We start from the raw sequence: 23087 nt of genomic DNA on the forward strand, positions 1-23087 counted from the left end.
TTCTACCGCTCACCTATTTAGCCAACCCACGGGTTGGTTGTCCTTTTTGTTCGAGGAACAAGAAGCTGGAAAACTTGCTGTGTAGTTAGGGGTGGATTCTTTAACTTGACGACCTCCGTTGGCTGTCGCTTCGCTAGAAAACGGAACAGGAAATTAGGCCGCCCATTGTTTTGACGGTGCGCAGTGGCGAGATTTCCGCGTAAATCTTCGAAAGATGGGGGATGGAGGGAAGGAGGGAGGGGGTGGAGAGGAGAGAAAAATACCCGTAAAAGAGGAAAAGCGGGGGGGAGGGAGGCAGAATTGTTTCCTCCGGCCACTTTCCTCCCTTCTTTTTTTTACTGGTGTCTTGTATCGGTCGGTCTCCACGCATGACAGCCTGGTAGCACTTTATTTTTGTGATCGAGCCGCTCGCTCGAGGTACTTTTTTCCTATTTCAAATCCTTCCCACTCCCAATCTCCCCGCTTGGCGCGGAAGGGGGGCGGAGTGGCAAATTACGGACCCGGGGGTCTTTCTTTCGCGTTTTCGGTGGGGGGGTGGGAGGGACGTGGGGGCGGAATGGTGATGGAGGATGGGGAGGGGGACAGTACCTGCGTCGCGGAGAGAGAGTAGAGAGGACGGATGGGGAAAACTTTCTTCGCCTCTGCGGGGAAGCGGAAGGGAGTACGCCGCGCGAGATTTCCCTATCGGGGGTCGGCTCTGTGAGAGGTGAGCCCATAGAGAATTGGACTCCTGAGCGAGTAGATGCAAGGAAAAAAATGGTTTTCCCTCTTTCACCTCAGTGCTCGTTCCAGAACGGTGGTGAAACAATGCGGGTGAGCACTCAAGGTTTAGTTTCACCAACCTTTTGTTGATCCTCGGTGACTTGATCAACAACCATAGCCCTTCACTGAGTGATTATTAAATGCGTCTGGCCCTAACAGTTGACCATTGTTGGTGGCCCATTCGACTAATGTAATTAATGAAAATTGTAGTTTGCGAAACGGAAACCCCGGGACAAAGCAATAAATGATCCACGATTCAGAACTGATTGTGATTGGTGAAGCAATCCCACGCCCCTCCACAGTTCACAGCATCTTGATCTTGCTTTTATCCCGTGTAAATTGTTGCTTGCATGTGAATTGTCCATCTACAGAAGGAAGGGAACTGATGGCAGGTACCAGTCTCATGTTGAAACGTAAAGGAAAGATTAGTGACAACTTAAATATTAAGGTAATTTGAATGGTTCCGAAATGTGGGCGAAATAGAAAGTGTGTTGGTGACTTCTGAGAGATATGGGGGTGGAGGAGAATGAATTAGGCGTAACAGAAAACAATCGAAGTTTCGGGTATGCTATTAAAGGGAGATGGTTTTTGGGAGAAATTCGAAGAAGTCTGGAAAAGTCGATGCTGGAGATACGGAGAGGCAGCGGGATGGAAGGCCGATTAGGGAGTAAATGTTTGGATGGCGAGGTGAAGGGGGAAAAAATTAGGTATTTTCAGCAGCGTCAAGGGAGATGGAAAGTATGTGGAGTTGAAAAAAAGGTTTGAAGTGATACTGGAAGTCAACTGTTAGTTTTTAAATGTAGGATCAGGCCGGGCTTAGAAGTGTGTCAATACTAATCCCTATTAGACCGCGACACAGTAGTATTTTCATTGCGTCCATCGAAAACCTGCCCCATACTGGAAGAACACTGTTAGTAATATTGTTCATTTTTTCTGGCGCTAAGGCCATTATTATTAGTTGTAGTGTATCTAACTTAAATGTTAATAAAACTCAAAAACTGAGTATGATTTTTTAAGAAACTGGGTAATTCTAATATACAGCTTAACGTAAATTCCACTTGCATTACACTAAAATTAAAACAATAAGATCGTTTGAAGTGGGAAGTGCTTTTCCGGAAGGACTAGATACCGATCGTTTATCGTTACTGTCAACATTCCTTTGGGACACTGTTCACCGAGATAGTGAAATAGTGGGCGTACTTATCTCAAACTTTAGACGAACCCTTGAAGTCGCCACTAATGATAAGGAAATAACTGATATTTACGTATATTCTAGGTTAGCGGAGAAGTGGAATGGTGAGAATAGGCATTTGGGACAAAGTTAAGGAATGCAGGTAATATTACGACTTTGATGATGCTGTGATTATGCTGAAAAACCACGTCCGTGTAATGATGATATGTTCATTATTTTACTCGTCTGTTCTAGGTATAACATGAACACGAATTCTCAAAAGAACTTCGAGATCGTAGAATGATGCATATGTGATTCATATCTGAATGAATGAGATGATCGTACATAACGCGCAAATTATAAAAACTCAAATTAAGATGTCAACAGTTTTCGCCATATTTGTCTACCGCTGGAACAGCTTTGACCCGGAAAGACTATCCTGTGTTTCTGCATTCCAAAACTGTATACATAATTGCGCCGCACTGAATATAATTTACGATTTAGCTGTTGCATTACATTTTTCGGAGTAGAATATCTCCCCGCCGCAGTCATGACAAAGCTGTTCGGCCAGAAGAAACTAATCCATTTTGATTTTTTTTTATTTTGTGTGGGGAATAAATTTGATTGGTGAAAGCGGGAAATAAAGAGTTTTTTCACTCACTATAAAACATTTCCACTCTTGACGTTTCAGTGCAAGAAGACGCCTATTATTTTTGTAAACCGATTCCAAATCTTGGGTTAGGAGAAAAATAAATAATTTCGAGATATAATTCTACAGACATCTAAATTCCGCATTAGCAATGAATTTTATTTAAAAATATATTGTAGCACCCGAATGCAGATTGTGATCTTGCTCGGAGAGACAAGTAAATGTATCTACAGGTATGTACAATTGTTTAGGCTGTGTCTATCCAAAACCAATCCTAACCGGTAAAATACCAATAAGTGTGTGTGTATGTGTGTGTGTGTATGTATATATATATATATATATATATATATATATATATATATATATATATATATATATATACATACACTGCCCCCCCTACCCTGATGTGTGAATTTTCACACGCCGTATAGGGCTTAGTAGTGAGTGAACTCTACCATCACCTACTAAACCAACCTTCGGGTTGATTACTGTTTATGGTTTTATATATATATTTATTTATTTATTTATATTTATATATTTATTTATATGTATATATATACACACACGTTATATATTCTCTCTCTCTCTATATATATATATATATATATATATAGAGAGAGAGAGAGAATTATAGATGCACGGAAAGATAGATACATAATTAGGTCCATGTTTCAGCATCGCGAACTTGCACATGAAACTGACCAGGGCTCCTGAAGTTCTCTGAATAGCAGGTAGCTCGTATGGTAGACAAGCTTTCGCCGAAATTCTCAGTGTCAACTTAAAAACCGAGGATAAATAATTGCACTCTCGCCTTTCCTTTCTTTCCCAACCCTTCGGTTGTGACGCCTCATGAAAAGCATCTAGCAATAGCTGGAAAATAGTAATTACGAATTCAGGGCAATGCTATGCAAGACGAATGCCCCCGATGACCGAAAATAATTAGATCCCTGTAGTATTCAGCACCCTATTGTTCTTAATGTGTAAGTCCTTCAGTACCGGTCACCAATCTGAGGATAGGTCTTGCCGTTGCAAATAGTTATCTAAATTCGCCAGAGTACTCTTTATTTAGCGCGTTTGACCGAGGCCGTTCGAAAAAAAATATAAAAGTCCATTTATATTTATGATATCTCTTTAATATTATTTTATCGAGTGGTCTTTGTGCTGATTCTGTCGAGGAATAGTCTTTGGGATGTTCTCCTCTTCCTGTGAGAGTCGTCAGTTCCATATCACTACTTAAAATCATTCAAGGGGCAACCATTTCGCGTAGATCAATATTTTAATTATTAATAACATTATTTTTCGAATTCAAGGATAAGGTATCCATCTATGCTCAAATAGCATTATGACGTGAGTAATACTAGTGTTGTGGTGCAGCCATTATTAACGCAACAATGGCTACATTCCGCGCAGAAATATATTGGCGAATCAATAGCAAGAATGTACATTATTATTCATCTTCCATTACCTCTTTTGTAATGTATGTAGTATATTCCTGGTTAAAAACAAGATTATTCTACAGACCATAATTGCGCAGTAGAGGGGTCCGTTTCAATAACTTGAGAATCGGGATTCGTTTCTTCTGGCTCATTCCGCCTTCCCTAGCCACATCATCACTCCCGCGTACATTTGTAATGCAAAGCGTTCTTCCATGCTCCGTGCGTGGTTCCGTGTACCGTTGGAAGGACGGAAGCGCTCTCTCCTCGTGGGCTTAATTAATAGACCGGGTGGGCGCGGAGGTAGAAGAGAGAAAGAAAAAAAACTGTTTGATGAGGGGCGTGATCTTAGGAGGAAGTTGGGGTTTGGGTGGAAGGAAGATGGTCGTCGATAGGAGGTAAGCTTTTACCATCAGATTAGGGACTCCCTCGAGTTTTCTGGAGGCGCGAGGGAAATCGTCGTCCGGCAGACCAATGCACCGGCTGCGCGGATGCGTTGAGCAATCCTCACTGGTGGCAGGCAGTGCGCGGACGGTGGCGAAATTGCTTCCAGCATGATAGTTTAACGCGAGTTTTGGAGGAGGAATTGCTGTGATCGGAGGCGATGATGAAATGCCTCTTCACTCAACTCCCTTGACTGGGAACGGGTTGAAAGTCCTCGGGAGGCTTCGTTCTCGGGACGGGAACCCATAATCCGTCCGATTTCCTCTTGGGACATCAATGGGCGGGATTGTATCTGCAGTTTTGTCATGGTTGCGCTCAACCATGCCATCGTTTTAAAAGTAATAGTTTTCGCTCCTGTTGATGTAGCAGGTCGTGTGGGAAGAGCACGCTACCGAGGAGTACCGTGAGATATTGGTGGCATTAAGATATTGAATCCGGATTCAAGGTCATTGGATGTTTGGTGATAATAAGTAAGAACTACAGGTAGATTCTTCCCCCTCATCATCGTCTTGAGTGTGGCTGATTTTTGTGATGTGAAATTTTTCCTGCTTATTTTTTGGAACTGCTATTGGATTCCCCCCGCTTTGCTCTTAGTTCCGATGGAACAGTTGCCCGTCGAATCTATCCATCATTATGGGCCAAGGAACTACGCTAGGACCCTGAAAAGGGCATACATCATTAATCGTCACTTCTGGCATGAAAACTACAATGGCCTTCCATCATTAATAGTCAAATAAACTTTAAGGAAAATGAGGCAACGAAGATGCATCCATATTTCAGAACTCCTCGAAAATCATATGTATTATTAGTAGGGTCCTACCTTCTAAGGATAGGTTTTGATGGACCTTTGGCCTACAGAATACTGTACTCACAAGCTCCGACTAATTCAGCAAAAATTCTTCTTATATCCCCGTACTACATATTATATAACTCATTCTTAAGCTCTGCATGTTCTCCGCCTCCCTTAATTTAATCCAGAATGCCGATTCTTTTCCTCCCTCTACCACACTTTTTCAGAATTCTCTCCTCTATTACCGCTTTCAGTATCCCATTGCCTCTCAGTATCTCCTGCATCCATTTGTAATTCCTTATTATAATTTCTTTGAAAAACCTTCACTCTTTCCTTACCGTATCGAGGACTTCATCTTTGGTTTCATTTTCCATCCATTTGATTGTCTCAATCATTCTCCTCCACATCCACACCTCGAAAACCTCCAATCTACGCTCAGCCTTCTACCTTAAAGACCAGATTTCTAAGCTGTACCAAACTACACCTTATATCAAAATCTGCAAAAGTCTTTTCTTTACACCTTTACTTAATGATGCCTGTAATCATCTCCTAAATCTTCGTCAATGCTCCTTTATCGAACGCAATTCTTTTTTTTTGTGTCCTTGTTACTCTGCCCAACCTCATCTAAAACACCTTCCAAATAGGTGGACTGTTTTTTTCCTATTTTAGTTTATGTTCCCCAACTTTGACTTAATGGATATTTATCACTTGACGTTACATAATGCCATTCACATGTGATTACCATTTTTCGCATATCCTAGTGCGCGATGTAATATATTTACATCCCTTACAAATGCGAGAAAATACACAATGGAAAAGTCGTTCCCCACTCTCGAAATTTTCGTGCCCATCCGTTGTTCATTCCGCTGAAGTCCCCTTCATGACATTTGCTGTTGTTTCTTTGATTTTCACTGTTTTCAGTGTACGCACTCTCTTTTCGAGTTTTTCGAGCCAAGTAGCTTTGTGATTTGCTTGTTTATGCATCAATTCCAAAGTCAATCAATGCTAGACATCTCAGTTTTCCTATCTCTCTAATAATTTACATTAAATTTACTCCAGTGTTATTGTGGTGTGATAAATGGAAGAGGGGACGTGAATGCGTGAATTTATCCCTTTAGTTAAGTCGCTTTATCTCTGCCCTTCCCAGTAATAAATTGCTTATAAAAACAGGGACTTACACGAAGTCAACCAGCTGAAACCAAACCCCAGTGGGACTCTAAAATTTTCATCGGATTAAACGAATGAATATGGTGTCGGCAAACATATTACATCATGCCGGTCGTCTGCTGCAATCTGGTAAATCCGGGATATGAATAATCACCAATCAATGTGTAAATTAATCGCGGACTCGATTTCAGTTGCAAACGGCTGGGTATAGTCCAGATCACAGGTTGCATTTTTCCCTACTTTTCGGCCATTAATTTTACGATGAACAGTAATAATTGGTAGTATACTAAACATGTGACTATAGACCAGGAATCGAAGCGTCCAACCAGATGGTTAGCTGGGTAAACATAGACCTGGTAGGCATGCAATGGCGTCTGGAATCCACACATTCAGGGTATCTGTGAGGGCAATTTTTTTCCCTGTGTCGCCTGTTATTTCCCATTAAGATCGGCATCCGACAAAATCCCACAATTTGGTTGAAGTTGAGGATTTCTAGAGGCGACATCGTCAGGTCGAAAAATAAACGTTTTAACCCGCGGCACCTGAATATGGAAACATGCTCCGAAATCAGATCTACCAATGAAAGAGTAGAAGCAGAGGCTGCTGTATTTTTTTAATATTCTATTAAAATCATTACTGATCACATGAGAACATGATTGTGATTAGCATAGAGGTTAAGAGATTTTTGAGTCGAGGTAGGCTAAGTTAAACATTAAAATAGGAAAGCGCAAACATTTTCCTAAATTTCAATCATCATGACTTTATTTTCGATTCACAACCTTGCCTAAAATAAAATAATAAAACTGATAATTTGAAGAAATCGTTGGCTTAGCGTTGAATGCTATTCAAATGCACTCGATCTCATCCAATATGTTCCCCCGCCACACACCTTTTTGGTGGACCGCGGGGTATATGTGTAGACGTGTAATTAGAGCAGTTGTAACGGTTTACGTAACCCGGATGCTTTTTGCATCAAGATGGTCGAAGTAGTAGGGATATAAGAAGAATAATTGTATAAAGAAAATAAGCTTTTACAAGGAGGAGGGAATTGATGACAGGGATGTTGAGTGAAATTGGTTTGGAAAAGACTCATTAAAATTTTATATGAAGCGTGTTTTTTTTACGACACGGAAACACGGTCATTAAAGCAAGATGGTAGGCTTAGTTTAAGAGGCTTTTAAGATGTGGGTGTGCAGAAGGATGGAAAAAGTAAAATGAACGGAAAGGAGAACAAACGAGGAAGTGGTTCTAGGCATGGTAAGGGAGGAGAGAGTATTGTTCAAGGAGGCGGGAAAGGGGGATATAAAGCATTTTGACTGGCAATGTAATGCTGAATTGAGAGGAGGAAAGTTTTTTTCCATGTGCCACATTTGGTTTTCCAGGAAGATCTGATATCTAAAAAAACCACACAGCTTGGATGAAGCTGAGGGTGCCCAGAGGCTTCACCCGGGATCAAATCTGGGCCCTCCAGTCAGTAGCCAAGAGCTCTATCCACTGAACTTGCATGTTCCCCGTATATGGTAGACCACTGAGTTAATTATTATCATGAAACATTATTGTAGTTCATTATTATGGACTATCATTGCAAAAAAAGTTAATATAAAAAAGTGACGGAGCTTGATTTTATCTCGTCATAGAGTGAGAAATATACGTATTAATAATTTTCATTTGTAGTTCATTTGAGTCCATCATCGACAGCTTCAGAATCATGGTAAAATTAAAAATAACACAGCTTTTGCCGAAAAAAAATATGAGCTCTATGTCCGCAATGCTTCAGCGCACATTTTTCTGAAATGAAAAAAAAACAAACGAAAGTGATAAAAGTCGCGAGATAACAGTTAAAGAACGGTGGGGAAGTAGGGAAAGGAGGAAGTGCACCACGTGCGCAGAGGGTCAAAGGTAGTACTGATAAGACAAGGCGACTAATAAACTCTCCAAAAATTTCTTCATGTGTAATATTTTTGTAGTCAATTCACATTATCGTGAATTTTTCCATTTCAGCACATTTTTGCCTTCAGCGACTCAGATTACGATTGATTTCAGTGCAAATATCACACCGAGTGTGTTGCAGGCCTATTTAAGATTCAAGGTCGCGAATGGAAGCGATGAAAAAGAGAACTTAAGGTATGGGAGGAAGGAAAATAATGGGTATTTTATTATGCTACCCGAGGGAAGGCAGAAAATATCTGATGTCAAAACAAGTTGATGGATGAAACAGTTCGTAAGGTTGAGCAATATTTTGCCAATTTCCTTGTAGTATTCTTGGAAAGAAAAATAACACCATGATCCATTCAGGAGTGTAGCAAATTTTTGAAACGCCGACCTAATGATGTAATAGTGAGTGTTGTAGTTGTGCCATTCGAAATTGATCTGAATTGTTATGGGTGTCCGAATTGGTTTCCATTCATTACTTTAACCATGGTAGCTTTCTTTCCATTCCATATCGTTCTTCAAAATGCTCCAACATACACAGTTCTACTTCTTTTCTCTGCGAGAGAATGCCCTTATGGGTACATCTACATCTTATACCACACAGGATCCGCCGGGAGGGCGTGAGGCAGGGGCTGTTAGGGTGATCAGCCATTGGAATCAATGATGAAAGAAGATACTTAGCTTGACAAGAAAATGCGGTGCTCGCCATTGATAGAAACGACTGCGTTAGAAAATGAGGAGAGTTCATCTCCGAAAAACCAAACAATAGCTTTAGCAAAGGACCCAAAACCCGAGTTTCAGAAGAAAGCTAAGCTTGGAACTTCATCATGAAGGATTTCCACCATATTACGCCTGAAACTGTGTCGTTAATTGGAATTAATATTGACCGATCTGTCGTCCATTATGGATAATACTTTTTTGGTCTCGAATATGTGCGAGGTGAAAGTGATTTATTCCCTTTATCTATCGATTTGGCCATCAATGTCTCTCAAACTCATCGCTGTGGCCTCGCCGACAGATATAATGTGGCGTCGAAACGATGCAGATTAAAGTTACCTGAAACAGTTTTCTTTGAGATGGTTTCATTCACCAAGGAAATGAATTTCTGCAAATTTGCGAAAAATTCCTTATGAAACAGTTTTGTTTGGAACATTTATCTCGGAGGAAGTGAATGAACACGAGCGCGGCTGAGAAAACACCACAATTTTCTGATTCTATTATCCTTCCTACGTAGATGAAATTCCACAATTTCCCAGCCTCTGACTCACATAAACTCTTGAGGAATTCTCAAGAGATTAAATACGGAATCTTTTAGAATACGGTATGAATTATTATTCCACGCATAACACTTTCCACAGCGGATCGATGAAATACTATGAATCCTCGTGCATCGGCAGAATTTTTCCTAATTAGGAATGCGGAGGGAGCACAAGGATTCCGAAGGATGGTTGAAGAATGAAAGTGAATCGATTTTTATTTTTTATTTCTTAGCCGTCGCGCCCGAAGAGAAATGAAAGACGCTAGCCAAAAGGAACGCGCGGACATTCCAAGTTGAGCATTCTGTTCCAGCAGATGTTTTTCTCTCCCGCATTGAGGGAAACTAGCATAACGCTTCGCGCAGCCTTGAGTAAATCAGTGACTCGTGACTGCCGTAGCGAGTTGTGATGCTACCGAGCGCGCGCTGCCGGCTCAGTAGTGATTCGAGGCGCGTACATTTGGTCGGTCTGTTGAATTCTCTAAGTCTTTTCGCCACTGTTTCCTTGCACCTCGATAGAAGACGCTCCTGAGCTGATCTTGTCATATCTCATCAACCTGTTGGGTGGGTGGGTAAGCATGTTTTAATACTCCTTTTAAGAGGTTTTTCTTTTCAATGTCTTTTATTTCATATTCACAACCTTGTTTTATGTCATCAGTAAATTCCATTCTAGGGATACCTCTTAACCTATCTAATGCCATTCTTCCCTCAATCATATTTGCATACCCATCTGAACTCCTTATTAGGTGTCCTTTTACCTTTTTCCTCTAATTTCTACTGTCTCAGTTAACATGAAATATGCGATACAAGTTCAGGTGTGGTGTGGTGGAACATTTCCATAATACCAGAAACAAATACGCCATTTGCCACTTGTTCCTGTTTAATGACCACTAGTATCGATGTGACTACATCACTTTGTAGGCATTGTGTCATTGTAAGCTGAAATCCCTATTAGGCGCAATTCGCATCCAGTTGGATTCCAGACATACTGTATAGCGATAATAGCACCCACTGCCACACTCCCCAAAAGGTTCTCAGAGCCTAGAACTGTTTAGTGAATTGGATTGTTCCCCCGTGACGAAGTTCGCGTGCAGAAGCGCCGCGCCCCGTTCTTCCGGTTCGGCGAACTCGAACGATTCCTCGGCACGCACGCCCACTGGAGAACCGGCGAGGACGGCTGCATCTCCCCGAGTCATCCCACTCCCAGGGTCTCTCAAGACCATTTTGAAAGAGTGGGTTGCTGGGTCACTTAATCCGGAGAACTCAGAACCGGTCACGAGAGTGATGTCTCGCGAGGTCATAACTTCCGACTTGCCCTAGAACTTCAATTGTGGCTCGATCTTTATATATATGTGTATGTATATATATATATATATATATATATATATATATATATATATATATGTATATATGTAGCAGGGACGTAAGGAGAAGAATTGCGCTAGGCAAAGAGGCTTTCACAAGGAGGATGGAGTTGATGACAGGAACGTTGGGTAAGGATGTTAAGAAAAGACTCATTAAAATTTGATATGGAGCGTGGTTTTTTTACGACACGGAAACACGGTTTGTAAAGCAGGATGGTAGGCATAATTTAGGAGGATTTTAAGATGTGGGTATGCAGAAGGATGGAGAAGGTGAAATGGACCGATAAGAAAAAAAATGAGGAAGTACTTGGTATGGTGGACGAAGGGAGGGGTTTGTTGGAAGAAATCCTCTGGAGGCAGGATAAATGGATGAAGGGCGTATTGACTGACAATGGGATGCTGAAAACTGTTGTAGAGGGGAGAACGTTAGGCAAACGGGGAAAAGGAAGGAACAGGATAGGGATGTTGGACGGGATGAAGGGAGGAAGAAAGTACTCAGAGATGAAGAGGGACCTTATATAGAGTAGGATGCTGGATTTTGTGTTTTATTAGGTGTCAAAAAATATTTATTTGGTAGTTGTCTCCATCTCTGGCGCAAGGAAACCGTGGCGAAAGGACTTAGAGAATTAAACAGAGCGACCGAAGACGGTGATGACCCGCGATCTGTGTGTTTTGATGGGAGCTGAAAACATGACCGACAGCTAGTGTAGGTTTTCGCTCGTCTTCGCGCCTCTTGAGTTGAGAGATGGGTACTTTCTGAGGCGGAGGTGTTTGCAACGCCGATCTGCGTCCTGATTGGATGCGCTGCCTGCAGCAACGCAAAACCGGGTGAATAAAAACGTAGCTTAACTCAATTTAGAAGTAAATAGGGAAAATTCATCATTAAATTATAGGGAATAAGGCTTTTTTCAATAAAGTCAGTTGGCAGTATAGTCAATGGTGTAGTAGTGACTCTATAACATATCTAATGTGTGTAACTAATAATTGATATCAGGTCGTCCCCGTTCCACGTGCCCTTTCAATGAGTGACATGTTTTTGTGGAAGTGTTGAAGTAGTTGTAGTATAACAGGTGACCTAACACTCCCTGCCACACATGCAGGATATTGCATACATATAGGTTAAAAAAACAAATTACCAGCTTATGGTAGTTTTTTTGTGTCATTTTTCCAGTAAAGCGTTTTTTTCCCATTACGAATGCAGTTATAGGCCGGTAACGGGGTTAACATTTCAGGATAAAAAATTAAACAAAAATTCAGAAAATCTGTGGCCACATTTATGCCATCAGTAAGCCATTACTTGCGCTTGGGTTCTCTCTTACCCACCTCTCTCTCTCTCCTCTCCCTTTAATGCCCACCGAATGCCCAAATCCACTCCCCCGATCTTAAATCCTATGCCTTGGTTACCTTTCCCCACGGGTTCTACACTCCGGCCTACTAAGCGACGAGTACCTTCTATCCGGGTGGATCGACATAGGTCGCGGGGTCATCTCAATCAAGTGAAAGGCTCACGATCATTTCAATGAAGTCACGAGGAAGATGTCCGCGGAAGGTTCGTCCTTATAAATCTATCTACCCATTCCCGCAACAATTTCCCCGCGACCTATCTATGCTCGCGGGGTACGGGGTTAAGGGGGTGAGGGTGGAGGAGGGCACATTGGTGATGGTGTGACGGGGGTGACAGGGCGGGGAAGCGGGAGGACGTGGTGGAAAAACCCCTCCCCCCAACCCGCAATCACCTCGCGGGAATAGTGAAATCCGCGGCGGATGAGCGGAGTTGGGGCTGTGCGATTTTCATTTACCGACCTTCGATTCGGTCGGTTGAAATTCATTTAAGAAGTATCAAATGGGCGGCAATCATCTGGAACATTGAATAATCTCGACGGAATAGTCCTCATGGTACGTATATTAAAACTATCGTTCATTGATAATGGCTCACTTCCTGCGATACGTGAGGAAATGGCGTAATACTCTCCTCTGTAAGTAAACCCAGAATATGAACATAATTGTCCACCTAGATAATACCGTCAATGAAGCCTTTTTTATAATACATATAAGATAAGGACATATATTATATGTACAAGTATATCACGTACTATGCCCGACGGCGTGTGAAATTGGCACATCAGGGCAGGGAGGCCAGTTCCTTTCCCTGTGCCGGTGATGGTTTACCAGGTACCCGTAAAATCGCATAGCTCGAGTGGAGTTGCAGATGCCCAGAGAGGCTTGCCCGGGAATCGAACCCGGGCGTCAGCAGTGCAACGCTCTAACCATGGACTACCGCGACCCATACATGTGTGTGCGTATGTATTATGATGAAAAGGTCAAATATAAATGTTATCTTTCGCTGGTTAGACCTCATTTAGAATATGCTGCAAGTATATGAGATCCTCGCGAGGTTGGATTGCCGAATTGGATCGCGTGCAACATAGAGGAGCTAGATTTGTAAAACGTTGTTATTATAAGCTTAGTGGCGTATCCCAAATATCAGAGGAAACTAGGCTGAGAATCACTTTCGGAGCGAAGGTTAAATTACAGATTGAATCTCTTGAAAAAAATTGGAAGCATTTCTCTTTAGCATTGATGTTGAAAATGCATTATTATCCCCATCGTACCCCGGTAGGAGAGATCATTTTAATAAAATTAGAGATATTAGGTGTAAAACAGATAGATTTAAGATGTCATTTTTCCATGAACGATAAGGGATCAGAATAGCATCGCCCGACCGCGATAGGGTCATATTCGGGTCAGTATTAGTCTGGTGTGTGTTCACCCCCTGCCACACACCCTTGCAGTGGCTTGCAGGGTACTAAAATATCTAAAATATATATTTATATCTCCTCGAAAACGGACACTCTTCAGCGTAGACACAAATGTATAAAAAGTTTGATTAAATCATTTATCTAAACAGAAGTACAGAGAAAGAACCGCCACTTACATGTATCCTTGTATGTAGTTGACGTTTCGACGACGTGACCGTCATCTTCACAATCAATCTTCAGATGTTTGATATAAATTCATCGTTAATGTACCATTCTATTTTTTTATTTATGTAATTAGTCTCTTTGAAAATCGTTTATTGTTCTCCTCGGTGCATTTGCTGATTCGCGAACTTTTCTGAATCCAGACAAGCCTTTGATGGCCACAATTCCTCGCGCATGCCACCAAACTGAGCCTGTCTATGGCCATGTTTGAGCCCATAGCACACTTTTCAACGCTTTGAGCTGTCGAGTGAAGTGTTGAACGGTTCCCTGAAACTGAAAACGGGGAAAATTTACTTTCAAAATAAAAGTAAACCCAACATAAAATGAAGGTCACCTCGTGAAGGCGCTACTTATTAAAACACTCGCCGGTCCCCTCCTTATCAGGTGTGACTTTACTTCCTATTATTATACTCCATCTCCTAGCACTAAAGATATCCGCTTTTCCTCAAGCGTCATTGAGGAGGTCGGCCATTCCCTCTACTCTTCAGAACTAGACCTTCATTAACATTTACGCTGCCTGAGTAATTTTCGAATTGCTCCAGTGTTTGTGATTCATGTATAATCGATGATGCTGTCATTCTCAATCGACAGTTTTTATTGGTTAAAAAATAGACGAAAACATTTTATGCGATAGCAAGCACGTGGAACTATTGAAGAGCGAGTTGCGAAGGACCAATATGATGAAATCATAATTATTAGCTTGAGAAAGGTGTCGATTGTTCGAGGCGCCTAAACTCAGATACCAAGTTTAACAAGCTCCACGTATGATTTTATTAAATCTAGCGATAGCAAGTAGGTGTAGATAATATCGATTGATTTCATTTCTATCCGCTGAAAACTCTCTAACATTGTACGGAAACCTAGCAATATATTGTTATCGGTTAAATGTATTTTCCATTCAGACACGTAAATGGTTAACTGCTTTATTTAAACTATTTCACTTCTTATGAAGTTCACTGGTATTTATTTTTTTAAAGAGCCATTCCGAAACTCGGCGTTTCTAATTCACATTTTATTTTTCATCTTTTAAATTGGACTTGTGAAATTAATGTGAAATGTGGATGCCTGATCTAAAAATATGTGCGTAGAAAGACATCATTCGCATCAAAAATGAGCCAAAATTTGAATTTTAATTAATAGCGGCCTAATGTTGGCAAGGGGTTTCTCTCTCTCATACTGCCCCAATCTCCCAAAAATCCTATATAAACCAATTTAGTCACTTATCGGCCTGCCTCATCCGATGGCCACCGTCCGCACCAATTATTTATACTGATTAATACTTAAAAATTATAGTAAGACGAATACGGATTGGGGTTGCACCATTTAAAAAAATTGCGTGTGATATAGGGAGTGATTTTATCGCGATTCTCATCTGCACGTCAACCACGTACTGCTGATAAAATCAATATCTCCACTTGGCAGGGCTCCTTATATCGTCGCATCTTAGTCTTATCTCGGAGGCACTTGTGTGAGGAGTCCCCGGCCACCTTCAGACCTGTTGTTCTTTCGTCTCCGCGGTGCGAAATATTTTTGTCAACGCTCTCGTTCTTTCTCGAAGCCTGGTGAACCTTTGTACCACTTAAGTACTTGGCTGGTATATAACATTATCCCGGAACCTTTTACTACTTGGAATCACCGCCTGAGCTGCATTGATGTGTGCTTAATCAGCCGTTGCGAGTGTAATTCGATCCAATACATCCCAATGGCGGTGATCTACGACACACATTTGGTCAATCCCTGGTCGGTATTGACCCGGGGGAAATGGATAATTTTAAGAAACTGCTATATTTTGGGCATAATTTATCGTCGAAATTCTGAATCTATAGTCCTGATTATTTTCCTTTCTACATACTGTCTACTCTTCACTTCTGTGTACCTACTCCTAATGACAAAGCCTCCCCTACTACCCTCTCTTCTTGTGTTCGTCCATTACTCCAATAGTGGGTTTCTCTCTAGCGCTATCTCTTGGCCTATGCATCAGGGCACTTGGTTGCATAAACCCTCAGATTCCAGTGCTGATTATTTCATCGGTAACTTCATTGGCCGAGCACTAAGCCCGGCAAGTCCAAGGTCCGTGCTTCAAGTCCTGGTCAATAAAACTATATAAAATATATCTATATATATATATATATATATATATATATATGTATATATATATATATATATATATATATATATATATATATGTATATATATATGTTCACTCACACGGATATATCATGCATACTCGTGTAGTTATATCCTGAAAATGAATTCTCTGCAGTGATGACATAGTTATATATTAAAAACTAGGTAACGACCTGGCGGAACATACGATAGAATCGAAACAATCCTCGTAGTAACACGAAGAAAGAAGAAAGTACACTCAGAAACGTGATTGATCTTTGGACGCCCAAACCATCATCCTCTTAATATAAGGATTCCAGCTTTACCGTCGAAACGTTAATCATGTACTAGAGTGTCCTTACTTTGTGGTTCTATGTTTCGTTACGTTGTTATCTATATAGATATATACACATATTGTATGTAGCATTTATTCTAGATGTTATTCGTGAATGATAAAAATTCCATTAACGTATACGCGGCTTACGCAAAGATAAGGATCGTCCTACTGAATGCGACAGGAATCTCGCAATCTGTTACGTGATATTTTCCTGTTTTACTCCATGGGGCGTTCAGAAAAAGATAGGTATTGTTTTGTGAAACGTGCCTCCACATGATAGGTTTCCCTTCCATGAAACCTAAGGTGGATCTTGAGTTCGCCAAATCGATTATCATTCAGGCACAGCCACAGCGGATCTTTTAGATTGTCATCTGATTCATCCTTATTTTCCTCAGATACTAGGACTGTCACCTGAAATATTCTTTTGATCGGCTTTTCTATTGTGAGCCTCGATATTGTATTCATGAGTTGTGGTATTCCAGTGGACAGCGCGCTAGACTGGTATTGAACAAATGGCTCCGGTTTGTGTCCAGATGGCGTCCAACACTTTCGAATACGAAATCTTCCTGAGAAACCATAGACGGCTCAGTGAAAGTAACTGGACCTCCAAATACCTTGAGTGTGTCCATTTTTTGCGTCATAATGGACTGTATTTAAAATAACTTAGTGCATTTTGATCTTTTTTTTTCTTTTTCCTGGCCCCTTCGTCAGAATCCGTGAGATATTAACCCTATCTTATGTGCATGTGTTTGTGTGCTGTCATGAATATATCAAACATGCACGTTTTTCAAAGAAAAAATCGCATTTAGATTTGGAAAAAGCGTTGATCGCTAAGGGTATCGCTATTGCTCACTTCACTTACATGTAATAAGTACAATAAACTGTTTTTTTTAATTTGGTGGCATTAGACTATTTGGTATAGCAAAAAGAAGAAGTTTTCTAAACCCTTTTAACAGGTTGATAAATGCTTAATTATTCTAAAGTAACAGTTTAGTTAGAGATCATTTTTGCAATCTGTTCTTAGGGGATCAAGGATAATTAAAATTCATTTCCGTAAAAGACACTGAAATAATCCAATGATAAAATACGTACGCGTAAAACTCCTTCTTGACCCAACCTCCAATGACGCAACCACTCTAGTTTCCCTAATTTAATAACAGCCTCTATAAGGTTTAGTACGTGGTTAAACTATGTTCTAACCTACCACTCTCATCTATCTACCTATCAACCGAACCTTGATCATTGTGTTTTCATTTTGGATATTCATTCTTCGCCAGGTATATAAGCCTCTATAGGTTTTTTTCTTTTTCTTTATTTGCCTAAATTTTCATGAAATAAATTTGTCCGTTATGAATTTGGCTGGGTCGTAGCCTAGTGGGAAAATCTTGCCGTCATTCACTGGAAAGTACCCTATTCCAATTTTGGGCCATATGTTTACTTGATGTAAAACCTGAGGTAGCTGAGGGAACGGGATGAATTCTCTATCCCCTCCAATTGCTGTGGCAGCTAAAGCTTAATCATACGTAAGTCTATATGAATCGATTTTTAAAAAAGTACGCAAATATTTTGCGCTAAGGTAAATACTTCGCCAGCTGACTAAGGAAATAATGCGTCGTGAAAGATCATAAATTACCACACTAACATTTTTTGTTGAGGACGATTTTTCTCGATAAAATAGCAAATTTCAACCAACTTATATGGTACATACATTTGAAACAATTCACAAGACGACTGTGATATTTTGATCTTGTCTGATTCCCCCCCCTCCCCCCCTCGTGTTCGCTGACGGGGGCCAGGGAAGGGAGCGCAAGTGACGTCTCCGAAGTTGGGGTTTCACCTCATCCACGTGGGAATTACTATCTGGATATGAGATACCGCCTTAGAGATAACATCAGTTCTAGTCCGCTTTCGAGATTTGAAATTCCTTTGCTGTATTAATTGGGTTAGATTTGGTGCAGAATATCGCAATAATGTGGCGATAGGGTGGCCCAGAGACAATTTGGTAGCGAATACGTAAATATTTTTTTACCGACACTTAGTTTGCTGAAACGCGTCTCCTTGGCGGTCGGCGGGCATTTTGTTTATTCATGGTCGCCAAGGTGAGCTCGATGAACTTCCCGAAATTGTTTCCTAGGGGTCTTCTTTTTCCCTTTCTTCCGAGTGGCCGCGCTGGTGTCAAATTGAATGCCGCACGTAACATCGTGAGACACCGCAATTTAAAAAAATGAAAATGGATGCTGAGTTCTTGTCCGTGGTACATTTAGTCATATCAAACTCCTATGATATAAATTCATATCATAAGGAATGTGGTATGTAATTTTAAGATGCATATTATATTTCATTCGAATGTACGTGGTAATCACGGAAATGGATTTTGTGATTTGAACGCCATATGCGAGATGATTAGTGTGATTTGCGACCCCAGAATTACATTGCGTATTTGTTCATATTGCTTTTTCGATATAAAAACAGATTTCGATAGTAAATGCTATTATATGACGATGTGCAAATCCTATTTTTTGAGTTTCGCGTTGCTTAAAAAAAAGAAGGATTACTTAAACAGAGACCTCTGGATAAATACAAACTATATATGTTCCGAAATTGAAGCGAGCGCATGTCTTAAATTAAATATGACCACAAATTTCCACAGACTGAGGCATCCCACAATTTTTAATTTTAGTTTGTACATCTAGTTTATACTGCTGAGCGTAATTGCAAGTGCACTTATAGTATAGTACATTGGTCCATTAAACTAAATCGTTACTTAGGTAATAATTGTGAGCTAATATTGGGCCAGAAGTGAAATCATTGACTCACATTCTTGACCTGCTTTTTCTCTGCATTAAAAAAAAATAATAAATACCTAACACAACGGTAGCGTAATTTTACTAATTGCAGTATCCTTAAGAGTAATTCATCACCTCGAGTACGTACACATTTGGATTATTTCTCGGGCGTATTGTGGCCAGATTCAACTGCTCCTATTCTCTTTAATCCTTCCTAGTTATTCTCCTTAACGATGCCCAATATTTCAATATTGTGAGTTTTTTAATGAACAGAATATCCATTTCAATTATTTATATGTAGAAATAAATTTTAACGTCACTGTTGATAAGAATACGAATTGAAAAATTAGAATTTTCTGATTAGATCCTCCCATCAACTCTTCTATCCAATCAAATAAACTTTTAAAAAGCAAATTTTGCTTGAAATTATACCTTTCTCGGTATCCCACGAATATAATTATGGCTTAGAATTCAGCTCATTCTTGAAGTAATACGATTGTTATTTCGTGCGAAGAGTAATCATATAATACAAATATTTTTGTCGTATTTTTTGTCGCGTACAACTTCATTGATAAATTTCCAATATCAATATGTCTGTACTATTTTCGAAATTAGGGTAACGTTTTAAATAAATACTTCTTTATATTGATGGTGGCTTTGACTTGTATAAAAAATCTATGAAATTACTACTTCTCATTATAAAAACATATTCTTTCTGCGCAATCTGAGTGTAAAGAACTTATGGCGCCCCACGATTTTCATAGATGATATCATCTAAGTAACGGCAAGAACAAATTAATCTTGATTTCAAAATAAATCTCTAATATGTTTTAACGCTCTTTCCGATAGCCTCCAAAACGAAATGTGCGGCGAATTCTTAGCCCAAGAAAAAAATATCGACGGATTACGATCTAAGCGTAAATCAGAGCTAATCTTTTTTTGATTTTTATATGCCATTAACGATTGAGAAATGACTTTCCGAGGTCCTCGAGTGTTGACTATAACGTCTGTTCATTTTTTGTCCCTCTCCTCCCCCGCCCTCCCTTTGCTCTCATGCTCAGCCTCGGTAGCCACGGGGTAGCGACCTCTCCTAGTAACCCAGAAGTTGCGAGTTCATACCTGTATTCCACCCAGGTGTACTTTCCTCCCACCGACGCGTCAGCTATTTTTCATATTTATTATCCGATGTAAAATCCCAAACCTTGCCTACATTCGGATGTATCATCTCGAGTTTTCATTCCAAGGATTCATATATTTTCAGCTCTCCAATCGCGAGTTCTTTCCACTTCAAATCTCTTCCATTCCTTCACAGCGTCTTCCGCCCAGAAGATTTGCCATCACCTGCTCCTTGTGGTTCATACTTTGGCTTCCTATTCAATTGTTCCCCTCCAAGTAATTAAGATCGACGGCAAACCATCGTGCCACAGAGTAACTCCAATAAATTCCCCTCTTCATCTTCCAAGTGCACTCCATTGACTTATCTCCTCACACACCCTTTCGCGGTATTTCTTCGTTTGATTTTCTTATTTATCCATTTTACTTTCATTCTTCTTCAGGAACACGTTTCTATTATTCCCTTCTGTGGAGATGTGGTTGAAAAGTAGAACAAAATAAATAAATTAATGTAACCAAAGTGTTTCGTAATTTATGGCTTTGACGCTTGTCATTTTTACGTGTCCACCTTTTCGCAATCAATTCCAGTTCCTTACCTTGTTCATTTTTCTCCTATGAATTTGAAAACATGAAGAGAGAGAGAGAGAGGGAGTTTGTGCGTAAGTTGAGACGGTCGGGTGTCGGCATCATCGTGTTGGATCCCGTCCACGTGGACGGTGGCTCTGTAATATGATGGCCCTCCTCCCCATCCCCCGGTAACGGAATCCCTTCCGTGCCTTGCGGACTGCACGGAAGGGGTTGCATGACGCGCGTATGACGGACGGGGCGTGCGCTCATGGCAACAACCTGTCGCCTGCTCCCCCGCTGCTATCGTGCGCGCATCATCACTATCATGCTCTATAGTTCCCAACTCAAGTGGCGACCCCTCCCCCCCCCTTCACGTCACAATTACACCACTCGTTTTTCAGCTCTCCCCGCGCTTCTTTGTCATGATGTATGAAGGTTGTCTACATCGCGAGCACGTGGCGAAATCCTTTTAATCTGCCCACGATATCGATGAAGCTCTAGGGGAGAGTGTTTGAATTTTTTTTTTAATTTAATAAAACCTTTTGGTGTTGGGTGGGGGGGAGTGAAGGAGAGGAAGCAAGAGTTCTCTCACGTTTGGCGTAAGCTAGATAATGGTTGGGAAATGTGATCTGTTTTCATTTTCATTTGACAGTCGTACAATTTTTTTTCGGACGTCTTACGGCATCTTCAAGAACCTGATGATGACATAACGTGATGAAACGTGATGCACGAGTAAATTAATCCGTGGGAAAGTGCTGTTGTTGTACAGAAATGTGCAAGTGTTCGAAAATTCGTGCTTGAGTACGTGGAACGAAGAGGATGAATTTTAATGAGGTAAATACTCGGCCTTGTCAGTCGGGTGGGTTGCGCGTTCGCCTGTTGCTAACCCCAAAACGTCGCGGATTCGAGTAGTCCCGCCGTTGGAATGGGTGTTGTGTCAACGCCGGTGACAAGCCTGGGGATGTTTTATCGGGAACCCAGGGGCACATAGATCACCAGAGGAGAGTGGCAGAAAATGATTCGTCCCTAATAATAGAATTCTTCTAAAGGTTAATCTACTCATTAGGACTTAGCGCTGTAGATGACAGTAATAAATGAGAAAGTTTGCATTAGAGTGGATACAAATGTGGAGTACAGTAGAAAAAGGCATGGAAAGCAGATGAACCGGGCACAATCTGAGACGAGGAGTTCGTGAGGAGAAAGATGTAAGGAAATAGTCGACGAGTATTCAAGCGAATTAGGAACAAATGTCAGGAAGGAGATTTTTGAGGTGATGAGATTTGAAGTGGAATTGGGATTAAATGACCCGAGATTAGGAAGTGAAGCTGGAGTTGCCAATCTTTTTATTCAAAACTAATGATGATGCTTGGTAAACTACGCGTGGAGAAGTGAGGACTCTTTAATTGCATTTAGCCAAATTATAAGTTACAGCTGTATACATACATCTTGTTTATAACTCAATTCAACTTACGGGAAGTCATTTTAAGTAGTAGCATTGTTATTATTATAATTATTAGAAGTAGTGTTTCAGGTAGATTTTTAAGTTATACCATACTTCTTATTTCCACCGTACAAGGTATTTAAATACCCTGACCCATATTTCAATAAATCTTCCTCTAACTCCGCATACTCTCTGCATCTCTAGCGTAACATTCTCCGCCATGTTTGAGTTTTTACAACAGCACTTCTTCTTCGTTTGTTTTTCTTTCCGTCCATTTTATAGTATACATTATTTATTATAAATATCCATTGATGGACAGGAATGTTTATGTTTACATAAAAATTTTTAACGCTGTCGCCAAAGATTTCCTTGTTCTAATCCTCAGTGCTGTTACAATTATGGCAAAAAATCACATCTTGTTCGTCAAACGGAGTTCCTTTGGCTATAGATATTAGAGAAACCTATCCTTTATGTACTGAATGAAAAAATAATATGGTCAAACACGAACCCTCATATCACTTAACCAGTCAGAATAATTTATGAAATTTAAATTCGGATTTAAAACCATTAAAACAAGCATTTATGAAAAAGACTTATGGCCTAATGTGAGTGCTTTGACTTTTAATGTTGTCAGCTGCAAGCAGAAAATAAATTGTGGCAACAGACCTCAGCTGATGGTGTAAGGTGCGAGAGAAAATTCGTGGTCTCACATAAAGACCCGCTGGGAGGGGAGACATTCCTGCCCTGCCCCGACCCATTTGCCGGCTGAAAAGTGAGGCACGCTGAAGT

The 23087-nt window shown here is 40.5% G+C and overlaps 2 protein-coding genes across 2 annotated transcripts in view; one reads left to right on the top strand and one right to left on the bottom strand.

Moving 5' to 3' along the window:
• Positions 1–23087, bottom strand: part of FipoQ (F-box/LRR-repeat protein FipoQ) — a 207208-nt gene that overhangs the window by 156304 nt on the left and 27817 nt on the right. The window lies entirely within an intron of this gene.
• LOC139688257 (zinc transporter ZIP13 homolog) overlaps positions 1–23087 on the top strand; it is a 135585-nt gene that overhangs the window by 55302 nt on the left and 57196 nt on the right. The gene's annotated exons all lie outside the window — the stretch shown is intronic.

This window comes from Hetaerina americana, unplaced genomic scaffold, assembly GCF_022747635.1.
Source record: "Hetaerina americana unplaced genomic scaffold, ioHetAmer1.1.p SCAF_2, whole genome shotgun sequence".
Taxonomy (NCBI): domain Eukaryota; kingdom Metazoa; phylum Arthropoda; class Insecta; order Odonata; family Calopterygidae; genus Hetaerina; species Hetaerina americana.